Source organism: Odocoileus virginianus, chromosome 9, assembly GCF_023699985.2.
Source record: "Odocoileus virginianus isolate 20LAN1187 ecotype Illinois chromosome 9, Ovbor_1.2, whole genome shotgun sequence".
Classification (NCBI taxonomy): Eukaryota; Metazoa; Chordata; class Mammalia; order Artiodactyla; family Cervidae; genus Odocoileus; species Odocoileus virginianus.
The window spans coordinates 1,450,802-1,466,465 of NC_069682.1; the positions used below are offsets into that span (position 1 = coordinate 1,450,802).

At 44.5% G+C, this 15,664-nt stretch overlaps 1 protein-coding gene across 11 annotated transcripts in view; it reads left to right on the top strand.

Moving 5' to 3' along the window:
• PLCB4 (phospholipase C beta 4) overlaps positions 1-15,664 on the top strand; it is a 460,969-nt gene that overhangs the window by 79,473 nt on the left and 365,832 nt on the right. For 9 of the 11 annotated variants that reach the window (XM_070471870.1, XM_070471879.1, XM_070471875.1 and 6 more), the window contains exon 2: positions 48-159. The exons of the other annotated variants lie outside the window; for them this stretch is intronic. The gene's annotated coding sequence lies outside the window, so the exon portion shown is untranslated. The remainder of the gene's footprint in view (positions 1-47; positions 160-15,664) is intronic. 11 annotated transcript variants of the gene reach the window in all.

Genomic DNA, 15,664 nt, shown 5'->3' on the forward strand with positions numbered 1-15,664 from the left:
TTACTATCAAATGGTCCAAATAATCTTTCAAATTCACTGTTTTTCAGAGTCACCAGATTCACTGAAGAGCACTCTTCAGGCTTCACTCACCGTGGTCTGGGAATCCTTCATCTCTGAGATTAGAACCAAAAGCACCCTCCTTGGTGGTCACATCTGAAGGTGGGTCATTTGGAAAGCAGGACCCCCACCCACAAGCTAAACCCGTTTAAGGTGACACCCAGTATTTTCCTGGGCATCCCTCATTTTGGGGGTTGTGCTTAACTTCTCTACTAGAAGGTCATCATGATGGGGATGCCTTTTCCCTCTGGCGAATCCACTTCCAGAACCTATGTGTTCAAGAGTAGCAAAATAATGTAGTCGTCTGTATTAACAATCTTGAAGTCCCCTTCTGCTAGTTTTAAAGAACATTATAATTTTTACATATGGCAGTTGATGGGTGATTTTTCTTAGCCTTCTGTGCATGAAAACTAAAAGCACAATTTGTTAAGATTATAACTAGTTCTTCAAAGGAGATTCATTCCTCTAAGAGGAAAGAAGGGCATTGTCAGTAGATTTGGATCAGTTGGTTTTCACCTAGTGAATGTATTTTAATCATGAGATCTTCAGAGTCATCAGAAGAACAGTGTTAATACTTAATCTTTAGTGAGGGAATCTTTCATCATTGGCATTTCTGTCCTTTAGAGAAAAAAAATAGGATTTTTCTCTGAAATGCCTTTTTCATTATGAAATGATGAGGTTGAATTATTTCTATTTCTGTACTGAGAACTGGCTTAAGGAAGGCATGGAGATATGTGGTAGCTTCAGTTTTAATTTAATATGGATTATTTCAGGTTGACAATCGTAGGTTTTTAATAAATCTGTTGATGTTCAGATGGTCTGGGCAAAAGGACATGGTCTGCAAGGGAACCCTATTCCAGCTGATGTTGGTGGCTCTGGTGAGCTCTGCTTCTCATCATGCAGGCCCCGTACACTCCCCTCCTCACCGACTCTAGACTTGACCACGCAGCTCGCTTCGGTCAATAGGACATTAGCAGGATGTAAGCAGTGGCTTGGTGAGCATTGGGACATTAGGCTTTGTCCTCTTGGAATGTTCCTTGGTGCTGTAGAAAAGCTTGCACTGGATTCTTAAATGATTGGCTATGTGGAGAGAAACCCTGAAGGATGAGGCCATCTTAAGTGTTCCAGCCCTGATCCAACTTCTGACTGAACGTTGCCTATGGAGTGACCTCACCTACACCAGGTTGAATAAAACTGCTCAGCTGAGCCCAGCCAATCCAGTGAATTGTAAGAAACAGTCAATTATTGTTGTCTTAAGTCACTAAGTTTTGCTGTGGTTAGTTACATTGCAGTCGATAACAGAAATTATGCCCTACTTTAAGAAATGTGTACAAAGGGATATTTTTCTGTGAATGTTCATAGAAGACATTGTTCATTTCATAATGCTATGATTCTGTAATGCCACTGGAAGTACAGTGAGCAAGGGTAGGCACGTGTGTGTGTGTGCATGTGTATGTGTGTGTGTGTGTGAACTAATGTTGTGGGATCCTTTCTTAGACCATTGCAACTGAGTGTTATACATGCAATATTTTTGTTTTCACAAAGGATATACCTGAAGAAGATACCTTGAAAAGTAATCACTCTTTTATTCATTCAGGTTATGGAAGATACTGAGAAGCATAAAGGAAAGAGCCATCACCTAGAATCCCACCACCCAGGGGCCAACTTTGGGAAGTTTTCATTTTGTAACAATAGTTAACATAGTAAAAAGCTTTCCTTGATTTTTCTTTGAAATTCTAGTATATAAATTATACCCATTGAGAGTATAGATGTTCTAATATCCTTATACAAGTGGTTTTAAACACATGCTCAGATCTAAATTAGTGTTTATAACTTGGCTTAAACGTATAATTGCTATGAAATAAGTTAATATCTAACTTTTTAGTAGGTGCCACTGTATAAAGTTTTCTTCCTTCCTCCTCCCTCTTAACCTTGAAACTCAGATGAAATATCATAGACAGCCTGATTTCCTCCTTCATGTTGGAGGAAACTGGAAGGAAACTATCTTTGAGATAGTCTGCCCCAAGGATACAAAATTAGAGCTTTCCTCTGGGTTTGCATCCTCCCTCTTCTGTTTCCAACACCCACAATATTCAGAGTTCTTCGTGCTTAAGAGAAAAACTAGGAAGACCCCTTCATGATCCAAACAGTCCTTCTAAGAGGCTTATTGTTCTCTCAGGTGTTGCATTTCATTACAGATGGTGCACTTGTTATGAATATGCTAGGTAAGAAAGAGAAGCAAAAGAACATTTGGACGCCTTCTTCCCATCTTCTTCTCTCCGTGCCCTTCTCTGATCCCTTCCGCCCTCCTTCCAAGCTTTTTGTTTGCTTGTCATGTTTCCAAATATTAGTAAGATGAGGTCTTGTTCACCTGTCTGAAGTCTTGCCCATGGTTGGGATGATTTTTTACATTATTTTAAATATGAGAGCTAGAAACATTCATTCATGGCACTGCATTCCTAGCACTGCATTTTTTACCCCTTAATAATCAGTTTATGGAAGTTTGAGATCTGGTGGCTTCTGCCACTGAGTTAGGTAAGTAGGTAAGTAGAATGGAATAGAATCATTTTGAACTGCAAAATTTTAGATCATTATATTCTGTTTCATTTCAAGATCTTAAGGAAGGAAGAGGTTGTTGAAAGAGGTCTGTTGATATAGATGGTGCAACCCTACCATTGCTTTTCTGTTTTTTTTTTTCCTGTTTAACAAAACCGAAGGTGAGGGCCATTCTTTAATTCATCACTTGATCACTGTTTGTGGGATGCCCTAGGTTTGCCTCTCTCTGAGCTGCTGCTGGGTGTGGGGATTGAGGAAGTGAAATGATTTGCTCAGTGACGCAGATGGAGTTTTGGCAGCACCAGAACTTCAAAACAGTCCTCCATTTCTTTGAGGTGTTACTTTATAACAAATTTCCAGTCTTGATTTTTTTTTTAAATTGGTATTTCCTGTAATGGAGTAAGATGATAGTCCATAGATGTTTACATAAGATTTATGAGTTTTAGAAGAATTGACTATATGTATGTTGTCAAAGTTAGAAAATTTGACTTACTATCTAATAGCCGTTTGGTTGATAGGTTCAACTCTCTATTTCTCAAAGTTGTTATATATGTATAACTAAAATTCTTATATATGTATAACTGAATCACTTAGCTGTATGTCAGAAAGTAACACAACATTGTAAATCAAGTACACCTCAATAAAATAAATTATAAAATTAAGCTATTTTCTTTATGGTGATTCAAAAGTGCTTTTTGCTTTTTCTGAATTACCTGTGTTTAAAAAAACAAACTAAAAGAGTAGAATTTTGTGTCAGTCCCCTACTGGGTTGCATGACTTATTTTCCTTTTACTGCTGAAAGTTTTTACCAAACTTCAAAGCTGGATAAGAAACTTAATTGTCTTCTTATTTGAGTTCATTGGACAGATGAAGAAATCACGGCCTGGGGAGGTTACTTGCTGACGTTCATAGAGCAGGTTCAGTGCCAAGAGACTTAGACGTTCCATTGTTTGACTTGAAGTACAGTACATTTTTCCTTGGGTGTGGAGTAATTGCTGGCAGGGCTGGTACCACACGCGCACACACACACACACACACACACACACACACGCACGCACGCGCGCACACACACGTGCACACTCGCACATGTTCTTCATGACGAATGTGTTTTCAGAGGCGTGGGCTGTGCACTGTCTTCTCCCAAAGCTCCTCGAGGTGAGGATGGGGTGCACCCGTCTGTCGGGGACACATGAGATAAGGAGGAGACGGGCGATAGTGGGCATGGGCAGGCGGAGCCCACCGGAGCAGCGGGGTCTCCTGCCGCGGAGCACTGTCTTTGGAGAGGGTGTAGCATAAGTTCCCAGTGGCCCCTTGCAGGGGTGACAAGCGGGGCGGTCTGTGTCTCTGTCTTCCCTGAAGGTCTTGTAGGAACGTGATGGAAGGCCCACGGGCAGAGCCTCCGGCCCTAGAGGCAGGCCTGGTCGTGTGGGAGCTGAGCACGGAGGAGGGGGAGCGGGGTGCCTGTGGAGGGGCCACGTCTGCAGGCCCCGGGGGGGACTGGGCTGTGAGCGGAGGTCTACACGCAGCGCGGCTCTGACAGGGGCCGGGTCTGGGCTCTTCTCTGTTCTTCCATCTGTGTGCCCGGGGGCGTGGAGGAGGAGGACGCGGCTGGGCAGTAGGCGCCCCCGCGTCGCCGGCGGCACCGGGCAGCCTGCGTTCCCCCGATGCCAGCCCCCATCCACCTGCTCCTGTCTGCAGACCGAGCGTTAGATGCCCTGTTGCTGGACTTCCTTGCCCTCTGGTGTCCGGATGGACTCAGGAATGGGGAGGCTGTAGAGGAGACGGGGGAGAACCGTGAAGTCAGTCTCTGTCCCCGGGTCTCTTCCGGCCATCAGGCGCGGGGTTTTCTCCGTCCCTCTGGGAAGCCCCAGAGCGCTGGGCCGCCCCTCCCGCAGCCGCAGCTCTTCTTGGGTCCCGGTGGCTCCGTCCGCTTGACCCTCTGGCCCCCGCACTCCCTGATGGGTCCCCCAGCCCCACCACGCCTGGAAAATAATCCCTGATTCAGCGTCCTCAGAGTCTCATGAGTGTGTTCCGTCTGTTTCCTGCTGGGCTTCGCTGAGACACTGGTTTGAAGAATTTGCTCTCCAGACAGAATTGAATGAGATGAAACAGCTAGAGATGGTCTGAAGATATGAGATAATGAAGTGTAAGGACACTCAGCATGTGGGATAGGTTAACAAAAGAAGGGGTGCTTATGAAAGAAGACAGTTTTGGAGGGCTACCTTAGGTTGTAAGGTCTACTTTTGGTCTACTCTATGGGTAGCTCTGTTTCAGTTGCGACTTGAAAATTAGAAGTTCTGTCTTATTATAATCATGTATGCAGTTAATTATAATGTATTTGACCCTGTAAGGTGGAATAATAGATAATTCATAGAAACAGAAGAGAGACGTGGATCCACCTATCTGGAAATTTCAGTGATTTCTCTCATGCATTTTAATTTTAGATAAGTAAGTCAATTCCTCCTCCCTCATCCCTCTAATGGGTTATAATACAGTTTTTGGAAGATTTTTTTAAAAAGCTGATGTGAAAGGCATTTCAAGCTGCTTAGAATAAAGTGCTGTAGCAACAGAAAGCACTGATTTTGTACTTATTTACAGAGGGCCCCCTGTGAGTCAGGCATTTAGCTAAGCACCATGGAGTCAGTAATGAATAGTATTTGATCACTGCTTTCAAGGAAATCACAACATGGTTGGGAAAATAGACTTCAAACAAATAATTATGATAAATATTTTAAGTATTATAAGTGTATACAGGGTATTATGTATATCTAAATGAGGGTGTAGTTAAGCTTGTGAATGTCAGATATTTCTTCATGGAACAAGTGACACTGAGTTGGGTCTTGAAGGATAATAGTTTCCCAGGGAGAGAAAGGGGGGATGGTTGAAAGAAGGTGGAATTTCCTGGGAGGTTGGAGAATCAGTGAGGCATATGATTATTTGGTCAAAATGCTGGTGGCCTTTGAAGGAGTGCCTGAACTTGAGGCCAAGGGGTAGAATAGCAATCTGATCCCTAACGCTTCTCAGTTAAAATAATACAGAAGGCACACACACTTTAAACATTAGGAATGAAGACAAAACAGAAATACTGTCTTTAAGAACCTTTGGACATTAAAATATTGCTAGACCTCATGGAGCACGTGTTCTAAATACTGAGCAATTCAGATTTCTAATTCATGAGCATCTCAAAGGAAGGGGAGCAACCCATTGGTACCTTCTATCAGTGTGTTACTTTGCCCAGATTTGTGTGCACTTACACCAGATTTATCACCGTATAATTACTTTGTATCACTTCAGAATTATGTAAAGTAAGGAAACATGGAAGATTGTCTTTTCAGCTGCTAAGGGTTATGTTAGCATCCATATTTCATGATCACCTGTTTGGGAGAACATATCTGACACCCTTACTGTAAGAGACAGTTGAGCCTTCTTCCTTCTAATTATTCTAGTCCCTAAAACTTTAGGATTGGTAAGCTTGATGTCCTAAGGTAGCGACTTGGTGACAACTGTTTTATCAATATCAGATATTGATATCAATATCAATATTGATATCAATATCAATATTCAGGCACAGTGAATTTCCAAGTGCTGCTTACTACATTGGGACACTGGTAAACAAGAATTCTTCTGCAGAGGCATGAACAAAATGGTGTAATACATTGGCATTAGAGCAAAAGCCTTTGTGAACAGAAAGCTTTTAATCTGCTTATAGTCAAGGTCATTTTATTGTCAGGAAATTGAAGTTCATGAATTATAGACACAGGAACAAAGTCTGATCAAGTATCACAGAACTAGAGGGGAGAAACCCAGAATTAAGCTTAAACTCCCCTGTTCTGCAGGGGCTGCATCTCTGCTTTATTCTTTCCTTATCCTGTTTCATTCCTTGTTCAATTTCTGCTTTAATTATCTTTTGCTTTGTAACAAATTACTTCAAAACTTACTGGCTTAAAACAACCACCACCATTTAATATCCCAAAGAAGTCTGCAGGCTAACTGGGCTGAGCTGGGGTGGTTCTTCTGCTCCAAATGGTGTTGCTGGGGCTGTGGTTCTCTGCAGGTTCAGATGAGTCAGGGGCCCCGGCTGACCACTCCCACATGGCATGCAGTTGGTGCTGGCTTTGGACCCCTGAATTGGACCCCTGAGTGCTCTTTCATGTAGGTCTTGTCCCTGTGGCTTGGACTTCTTTTAGCCTGGGGGCTTGATTACAAGAGTGGGCATTACAAGTATGCAAAAGCAAAAGTTACCAGGCACTTGAAGGCCAGGGCTCAGAAATCCTGGATGACCATCCCTACTGCATTTTGTTGGTCAAAGGGCCAGCTGCCTGGAGAGGGAAACAGACTTGGGAAGAGTGACGAACAGTTTACAAACACTTTTTTTTCTTTTTGTACGTGACTCAATATAACCAATATGTCCCTCAGGCCCCAGTCTTCACGCAAACAGTTTAGTTTATTTAGTTTATTGGTGTTTATCACCAATTGGATGGAGCCTCTGTATCTGCCTTGTGTCTTCCCTTGTGGCTTTTGGGTCTTCCCTTGTGGCTCAGCTGGTAAAGAATCTGTCTGCAATGCAGGAGACCTGGGTTCGATCCCTGGGTTGGGAAAGATCCCCTGGAGAAGGGAAAGGCTACCTACCCACTGCAGTATTCTGGCCTGGAGAATTCCATGGACTGTATAGTTCACGGGGTCGCAGAGAGTCGGACACGACTGAGCGACATTCACTCACTGCAGTTCACTTCTCTGTCTGCAGCCTCTGTGTCAGCATCAAATGCTCCCAAGTTCAGATGCTTCCAAGAGACACTCGTTGGCTGCTGGTTGTCCACTCACCATTGGGTTGAGATTCCCAAGGCTTGTGTTGCTGAGGATTCTGCTTGAGGGGCCAGGGTAGGAGGGATTACATCATAAGTGTGGGAGCAGTAGGCAGTGGCAGCTGAGAGCATCGGTGGGATCTGAAGGAACTCACAGATCCTACCCATTCTGCTGAGGCAAGAGAGTTCTTCCCTTTCCACGTCCCACAAAAGCTCTGCTTGATCTGCCTTCTGATCTCTGGAGTCATGCTCTCCTTTGTTCTGTTACTCCCGTGTACCGCTCTCCCTCCTACCCTGTGTCCTTCCGTGTCCACGGACAGGAGGCCTCTCCTCTCTCCCCACCTGTCATCTAGCTTCTGACTTACCTTCAGACCTCAGCCAAGTGGCACTTCCACAGGGGAGCGTGGAATCTTTTGGACTGCATCTCATCCCTGTTCCATCTGTGCTTCCTTCATCACACTGATGAGAGTTTGTCATCTGGGCCTGTGTGGCTGCTTGATTACCATCTGCCTCGCACTGTGGGCTTCAGAGGAAGGGCCCGTGTGGCTGTGGGACTCCGATGTGGTGCCGTCGGTTATTTGTGGTTTGAGTGATTTGAAAGTTAGAAGCAGTTGCCTTGAGACACTCATTGGCTGCTGGTTGTCTACTCCTTACCTTAAATGGAGAGGATCTTTGTCTTGATGAGAGAAGTTAAGAGCGACCTGGTCTGGGTACTTCAGGGACGTCCTTTCTCAGGAAGCCCCCGCTGCACCGTGGTGTTTAGGAGTCACTGAAGTCCTGTCATTAAGAACATAGTGGTGGACTTCCCTGGTGGTCCAGTGGTTAAGAGTGTGCCTGCCAATGCAGGGGAAACGGGTTCAATCCCTGGTCTGGGAAGATTCTACACGCGGGGCAACTAAGCCTGGGTGCCAGACTTCTGAGCCTCGTGTGCCTAGAGCCCATGCTCACAACGAGAGGCCTGTGCACTGCAGTGAAGAGCAGCGGCTGTTGTCTGCAACCAGAAAGCCTGTGCCCAGCGAAGACCCAGCACCACCAGGAAGAAAGGAACAACAACAACAGAAAAGAAGATACTGGGAGAGGCTGTGTTTCTGAAATGTAGCAGGAATTCCTGCCTAAAAATAGACAGTAAGTGCCTAATTAAAAACCAACTTCTTTTTTCTTTTTTGCTTCCAGCCCCCTGTGGCCCCAGTTCCATACACAGAGATCTCAGGGCAAACTTTGTGCCTGTGGGGCCGGGACAGCTCATACCATTCCTGCTGACTCTCCCACGAGGCCAGCATCTTGTTTGACTGTAAGTCAAAGATCAGTTAGATTTCAGTTTGGGATGAGATGTGCCTGTGGGCATAATCTTGAGATAACCACAGCTGTTAACTTTTTGTCCAGTCCTGTTGCACCATCTAAAAACAAAGTGAATGTGGAAGAATCACAATGGCAGAAGAGAAATAGAAAGAATAAGAAATAACTGAGATTCTGTTTTACTCAAAGATTATGTATACTATGAATTCTAGGGTTTTTCAGTTCCACACTTTCAGAGATTAAGATGGAGGGTAATATTGTTTCAGTTAATTTATTTCACTGAAATAACTTAATTCCATAAGTACATATTGAATATTTGTATCTTAGTGGAGGGTGTAAAAACAAATAGAAGTTGGTCCATGACCTTGAAGTTTACACCTACCATGGAAACACGTTTCGTGTCTGTGCCATGCAATCCTAATAATGAAGGGGTCCATAAAGAGGGCTGGATAGGACCTGATTAGGGGCTGGGGTAGTTGTGAATGTCTTTAACAGGTGAGCATGGCGAGCTGGTCTCCATGGTTGAGTAGATTTAGGGCAGTTTGCACAGAAGGGAGGGCACTATGGTCTGGGAAAGTTACGTGTGAAAGTAAAGAGGAGGAGAAGGAGCAGGAAGGCCCTTTCACTCTGCCAGGGCAGTGAGTGCCTGGGGGTAGGGACGAGAAGGCAGAGAACAGAGGAGGGACCAGCCTTTGGGTGGGACCCTTGAAGGCCAGCTTGAGTGAGTGATGGTCGCTCAGTTGTGTCCGACCCTTTGCAATCCCATGGATTATAGCCTGCGAGGCTCCTCTGTGCATGGGACTCTCCAGGTCAGATACTGGAGTGGGTTGCTGTTTCCTTCTCCAGGGGATCTTCCCGACCCAGCGATTGAAACCGGGTCTCCTGCGTTGCCAGCAGACTCTTTACCATCTGAGCCACCAGGGAATCCTAGGAGGCCAAGTGACAGATGCTGAATGCTTGTGAGCAGGGGAAGTCACATCAAAAAATCTGTGCTTTCAGAACATTATTTTGATGATAGTTGTCAAGGGGTTTTGATGAGGGAGAATCTGAAGCCGGCGAGACTGCCTGCGAGGCTGTAGTGTTGGCATCACAGCAGTGGGGTGGTACGGAGGGGCCGGAGAAACGGAGAAGGGAAGCGAACAAAACAGGGCTCACCTCCCACACTCCTGGTAGAAATGCAAACTGGTGCAGCCACTATGGAGAACAGTATGGAGTTTCCTTAAAAATCTAAAAATGGAGCTACCATATCATCCTGCAGTCCCATTGCTGGACGCATATCCAGAAAAGAGGAAACTCTAATTCAAGAAGACATGTGCACCCTAATGCTCACAGCAGCACTGTTCATAAGAGCCAAGACATGGAAGCCAGCTAAATGCCCATCAACTGATGAATGGATAAAGAAAATGTGGGACATATAAATGGTCAATATGCATAATGTACGTGCATTATACACACACTTATATATGTATATATAAAATGGAATATTCCTCAGCCATGAGACAATGACACGTCTTTTGCAGCAGTATTGATGGACCTAGAGATTATCATACTAAGTGAAGGAAGTCAGAATGAGAAAGACAAATATCATGTGATATCACTCCTATGTGAAATCTAAAATAATAGTACAAATCAAATTTACAAAACAGAAACAGATTCAGGCATAGAAAATATGTGGTTACCAAAGGGGAAGGGGGGGTTGAGGGATAAATTAGAAGTTTTGGATTAGCAAATACACACTGCTGTGTATAAAACAGATAAACAACAAAGACCTACTGCCCAGCGCAGGGAACTGCAGTCAACATCTTGTGATAACCTACAGTGGAAAAGAATCTAAAGAAGTCACACACACACACACACACACACACACACACACACACACACACACACACATCTATATAACTGAATCACTTTGCAGTATACCTGAAACATTGTAAATCAAGTATGCTTCAGTAAAATTTGAAAAATACAATACTGTACTCTTACGGAAGAATAGAGTTCAAAGGAAGAACTGGTAGTTCCATGTCTGGATTCCCAGTGGAGAAGACAAGGAGGAAACAAAGAGGTACTGAGCGTGGGTGAATGGAAACTTAGTTCCACAATCCCCAGGACCGAGGCTGGGGATGGTAGCTCAGATGGCATGCACCAGAGGAATGAGGTGTCTGACAGCAGTGGCAGACAACTGGGGGTAGCTGAAAGATAAAGGCTGGGGATATAAATTAGCACATCAGCAGAACCCTGTGGACTGAATAAACCCATAGAGTATAAATGTGGAGTTGTACTAAATATTTAAATAGGAAAATAAACAAAGAACTTGTATAGTGAAACCTTCAAATCCGGACATCTAGTTGACCTGTGAGTTACTTGGGGTAGGAAGCACCCCCAGTTCCCAGTGTGTGTCGCCTCCTCTTCTGCTCTGCCCCTGGCCCCCCTCTCAGCCTGAGGTCGGCGGCCCCCTCGGCCTGGGGTCCGCACTGGCCGTCTGGCCGGGCTCGCCTACATCCTCAGCCTACGTGCTCCACGCCGCAGCCCAGGCGAGCCTTCCTGATGGGCCCGGCTCAGCTCCGGGCCTGTTGGCATGCGGAGCCTTGGGCCGCCCGGTGCCTCCGCTGGGGCCGCTTCCCCGCGCTCACGCCATGACGCCCCCTTGCGGCTGCCGCTCCCCACACTCGTGGCATGCTGACCCCGCGGCCTCCGCGTGTTTCCCCCTGGCTCGGAGCGCTTGTCCTTCCGGTGTCTGTAGGACTTGTTCCGTTGCCTCCTCCAGGCCTTTGCCAGTTGGGCCTCCTTTTGCCCTCCTGTTAAACGTGGTCGCCCCTGCACTTCCAGTCCAGGATGCTGCCCTCCTTCGGGCTTTTCCCTCTGCTCTTTGGTACCTTCCAACACACAGGCTGTATGCTTACTGTGCGCTGTCAGTCTGCCTCTCCAGAGCGCTGTTCCGGGGAGCAGGGATTTCTTCCTGTATCACTCTCCGTGACATCCTCAGTGCCTACACAGTGAAGGGACTCAGTCATCAGTTGATAGGCAAATGAACAAAATTCTGATAGAAGCTGAGGAATTGTGACATGTTTGAGTTCAACTGTCAGTAATTTTTATCTTCATATCAGCGCTTAGTAAATGTTGAGTAAGTGGATGGAACCTAAAATATAAAAATGCTATCTCACTTTATCTAGTTCCAGAAATTTCCATTGCAAAATGGAACCTTTAAATGGTGATGCGTGGATGGGGTGTGGAGGAATAGTTTCGCTTCATTTAGCTGACCTTCCACTTAGGCTTCAGAATTCACATAGTGTTTTGCCAGTTCTTTCGTTATTACTGTGATTATTAATTGGATGCTATTTTAATATTTGGCCCCTAAACTCTCAGCTGATGTTTTAGGAGATTATACTATACAGGGTGCAGAAATTGCTGGGGCTGACTCCATCTGTTCATGGCCAAGTAAGGAACAGCATTGGCAAGGAAAACAGGGTGAATTCAGTTGTGCCTCTGGGAGTCACAGTGGTGATGGTTCATGGTCTCAGGGAAACAGCTGCCTGGGCTTCCTTCCGCAAAAGAGATCTTGATTTGGTTACCTGGTGGGTGCTTTATATAAATAAAATAAACAATCTTGAGAGACTGGGAGGAGTTGGGGGGGGGGGTTGTTAGAAAGGAAGAACCATGTGCAGAAATTGCCCTTTATTTGGGAGCATTGACTTGAGAAATCCCTCCAAAGTTTGCTTTTGTTTTATTTGGTATCACTTTCATCTGTTCCCAGGAGATGCAGATGTGTTTGGAAGGAATGCATGCAGGAAAATAGGCTGTAGGAGGCAGAAATGAATTCTTGAAAGTTTAACAAGCTTCCGAAGGACTGAACAGCTCCAGGAAGCTGGGCTGTTACCATATCTTGAAGGTTGAGATTTGAGAGAAACCAACTATGGTGTTCCGGGACACCAACATTGATGTGGTTTGTTGATGATAGGAGTAACGGGCCAGGTTCTTATTTGTATTTTTAGGTAGGGCTTTTTAAGAGAGTTCAGACCATAGGGAAATATGGCACAAAGGGACTTGGAAAATAGCAGCAGCAGATTATGCCTTTGCTTATCTTGAGGGTTAAAATGATTCACAGAAAATTGTTTTGGGTTTTTTGGCTGGTGAAAACACTGTGAGTCCTTGTTTTCAATCACTGTCTATAAAGGGTCAGAAGAAAGTTCAAATGTGACATTCCCTGAGGCTACTGCCTGTCAGCTGGCCAGATGTTTAAATCAGTGTTCCTAGCTCTGCCTAAATGTGCCAGAGGTATATTGGGTGTTTGGTCTGGGGTCAAAAGGCACGTGAGAAGAAACATCAGAGACGAGCCTTTTTTGGTTTTAAAATGTCTTATTTGTGTTTGCACTCATTTCTGTCCTAACTGAAAAGGACAACTCATGTGGTAACCGAGAAAGTGAACTTGGTGTCCAAGGTGAAAGTGAATGAGAAACAAATATGTTTCTCTGGAGAGTTTTGTGATGAGAAGCAGGAAATCTGACTCCATGGAGCTCCAAAGAAAGTCCTGTCTATATCTTTTTTTTTTTCCCCCATTGAAAAGGTCACATCTTTATGTAGCACAATTCTTGGAGCGAGTCCTTAACTTTCACCAAATGAGTTAAAACGTTTATATCAAAAAAATAAAAGATATATTTCCATCAGAGTTTCTTTGATTAGGAAAAGAAAGACACCACTGCATCCTAAGTTTTGTTTTGTTTTTTTCCCCGATTGTCTTTTGTATTTTTGACAAGTGCCCTAACTTCAATAATCTGGGTTTTAATTCTAAATTCATAGTGATCTCTCTTATTCAACTGATAAGATCATCAAGGTTCTTTTTGTTCTTGTTTTCTTCCTCTGCTGTTTGCCTAGTGTTTGTAATTATCTTTCATTGAGGTTGAATGGGGGAGGGAACAAGAAGGGAAAATAGAGCAAAAATCACTCATGTTTTATTCTGTGGCCCATCCTGCTTGTTGATTTCTCCATCCATCAACCCATCAACTCATCTGTCCATCCATTCGTTTATCCATCCATGCATGCATACATCCATCCACCCATCCACCCATATATCCATCCATCCATTCATCTAGCCACACATGAACTCAACTTAGTCCGTTGAGCATATGCTATAAACCAGGCAAACTAGGATTTCTCCCATGAAGGAGAGTAGACCAAGTGATAAGCATTTATAGTGGGAAAATGTTAGCAATCAGGTAAATTCAACTATGGGAAGATCTTACCACCTGTTTTTAGGGGTTTCAGGGAAAGTTTCAGGGAAGAAGTACTGTCTCAAGTGATGCAGGAAGGATGAATTGAAATTTAGCTGGATGAACGCTATGTGTTTGGTCTTGAGTATGGTTACGAGGTGAGGAAGAGTTTCCAGAAGGAGAGTTGTGTTTCTGAAGTCCTTGCAAATTCAGAACTCTTGTAATTCAAGAATAATTCTGACAAAAGATGGCGGCTATTTCCTTTTATCAGCTAATATGGCGCCACCCTGTGGCCACTCTATAAACAGTTTGGCGTTCCCTTGGCTTAGCCTGCTTCGAAACTATTATTTCTTGAAGAATTTAACCATTTGGGGCAGATTTAACATTGATTCAAATTAATGTGACGCCATATTAATGTTTTAATTTCACATTATTTCAAAACTACATAATGCAAGGTCGTATCAAATAGGACCAAACTCTGGAGAGGTTAGCCCATGGCCATTTGTTGGAACAGGAAGTAGCTCAGCATGGGTAGTGTGTAGACCAGAGAGTAATCCTCAGCTCTTGAGGAGATGGAGGGGAGGAAGAACGGTGGCAGAGGCGCTGGAGAAAGTATCAGGGCCCTGAACCAAGTGTCTGAGCCTGAACAGAGGACTGAGGTGGGGACCCTCTCAAGAGTGTTGAGGCGGCAAGCTCAGCCTTAGGCTTCTTCAGGTTTTAATCAGTGAAAAAGTTGAAATTAGACTGAGGCTCTGTATGGCTTTCAGTTACTTCCCAGGTGGCTCAGTGATAGAGAACCCACCTGCAGTGCAGGAGATGCAGGTCTGATCCCTGGGTTAGAAGGATCCCCTGGAGGAGGAAGTGACAACCCACCTCAGTGTTCTCGCCTGGGAAACCCCTTGGAGGGAGGAGCCTGACGGCTGCAGGCCACGGGGTCGCACGGAGTGGGACACCACTGAGCGACTAAGCAACAAATGTGTGGGTTTCAGATATTTGTAGAATGTTCCCTTTATTTCTAATTAGACTTGGTTATAAACAACGTAAACTTTCAAAATTTCAGAATACTTGTAAGATTTTTGTTTTGTTTTTGAAGGGTCCACTGAGTGTCTTGGAAGAGACAATAAAATATATAGCTTAACCCTAAGAAAGTTGGATAGAGACTCAACCCAGGCTTGGGATGAAACTTGGTGGGGTCTCTGGTAAAATGGGTCAAGAGAAACATGAGTTAGACAAAGTTAAATAGATTTTTTTTTACTGATATGTGGGACTTGTTAGAACCTTAAATGCATTCATGTCTGTTGTGACCTTTAAGATTGCAGTGCGTGTTTTATCACTAAGGAAACTTCACTTTGGAAATATCACTGTAGTCTGGTTGAGAGCTGGTTATCTTTTGCCACAATAATGCTGCAAACAATCACCTACAACATGTCCGTGGAATACAATAATAAAAATGTATTTAACTTGCAAGTTTGGGAGGTTTAGCTGATCTTGATCTGGACTTGGCTGATTTCAGTTAATCTTGCTCACATGTCTCTGGTCAGCTGTGGGTTGGGCAGTCAGGTCTTCTGATCTTAGCTGGATGGGCTCATATGTCTGGGAGTTCAGCTGGCTGCTGGATGATCTAGGACAGCTTACTTAGGAAGACTGGGATGCCTTGTCTCTGCTGTACATGGCCTTCATTCTGCAGCTCACCACACCTAGCATTTTCTCCTGGCCATCTCAGAGCAGCAAGAGTGGGAGCAAGCCCAA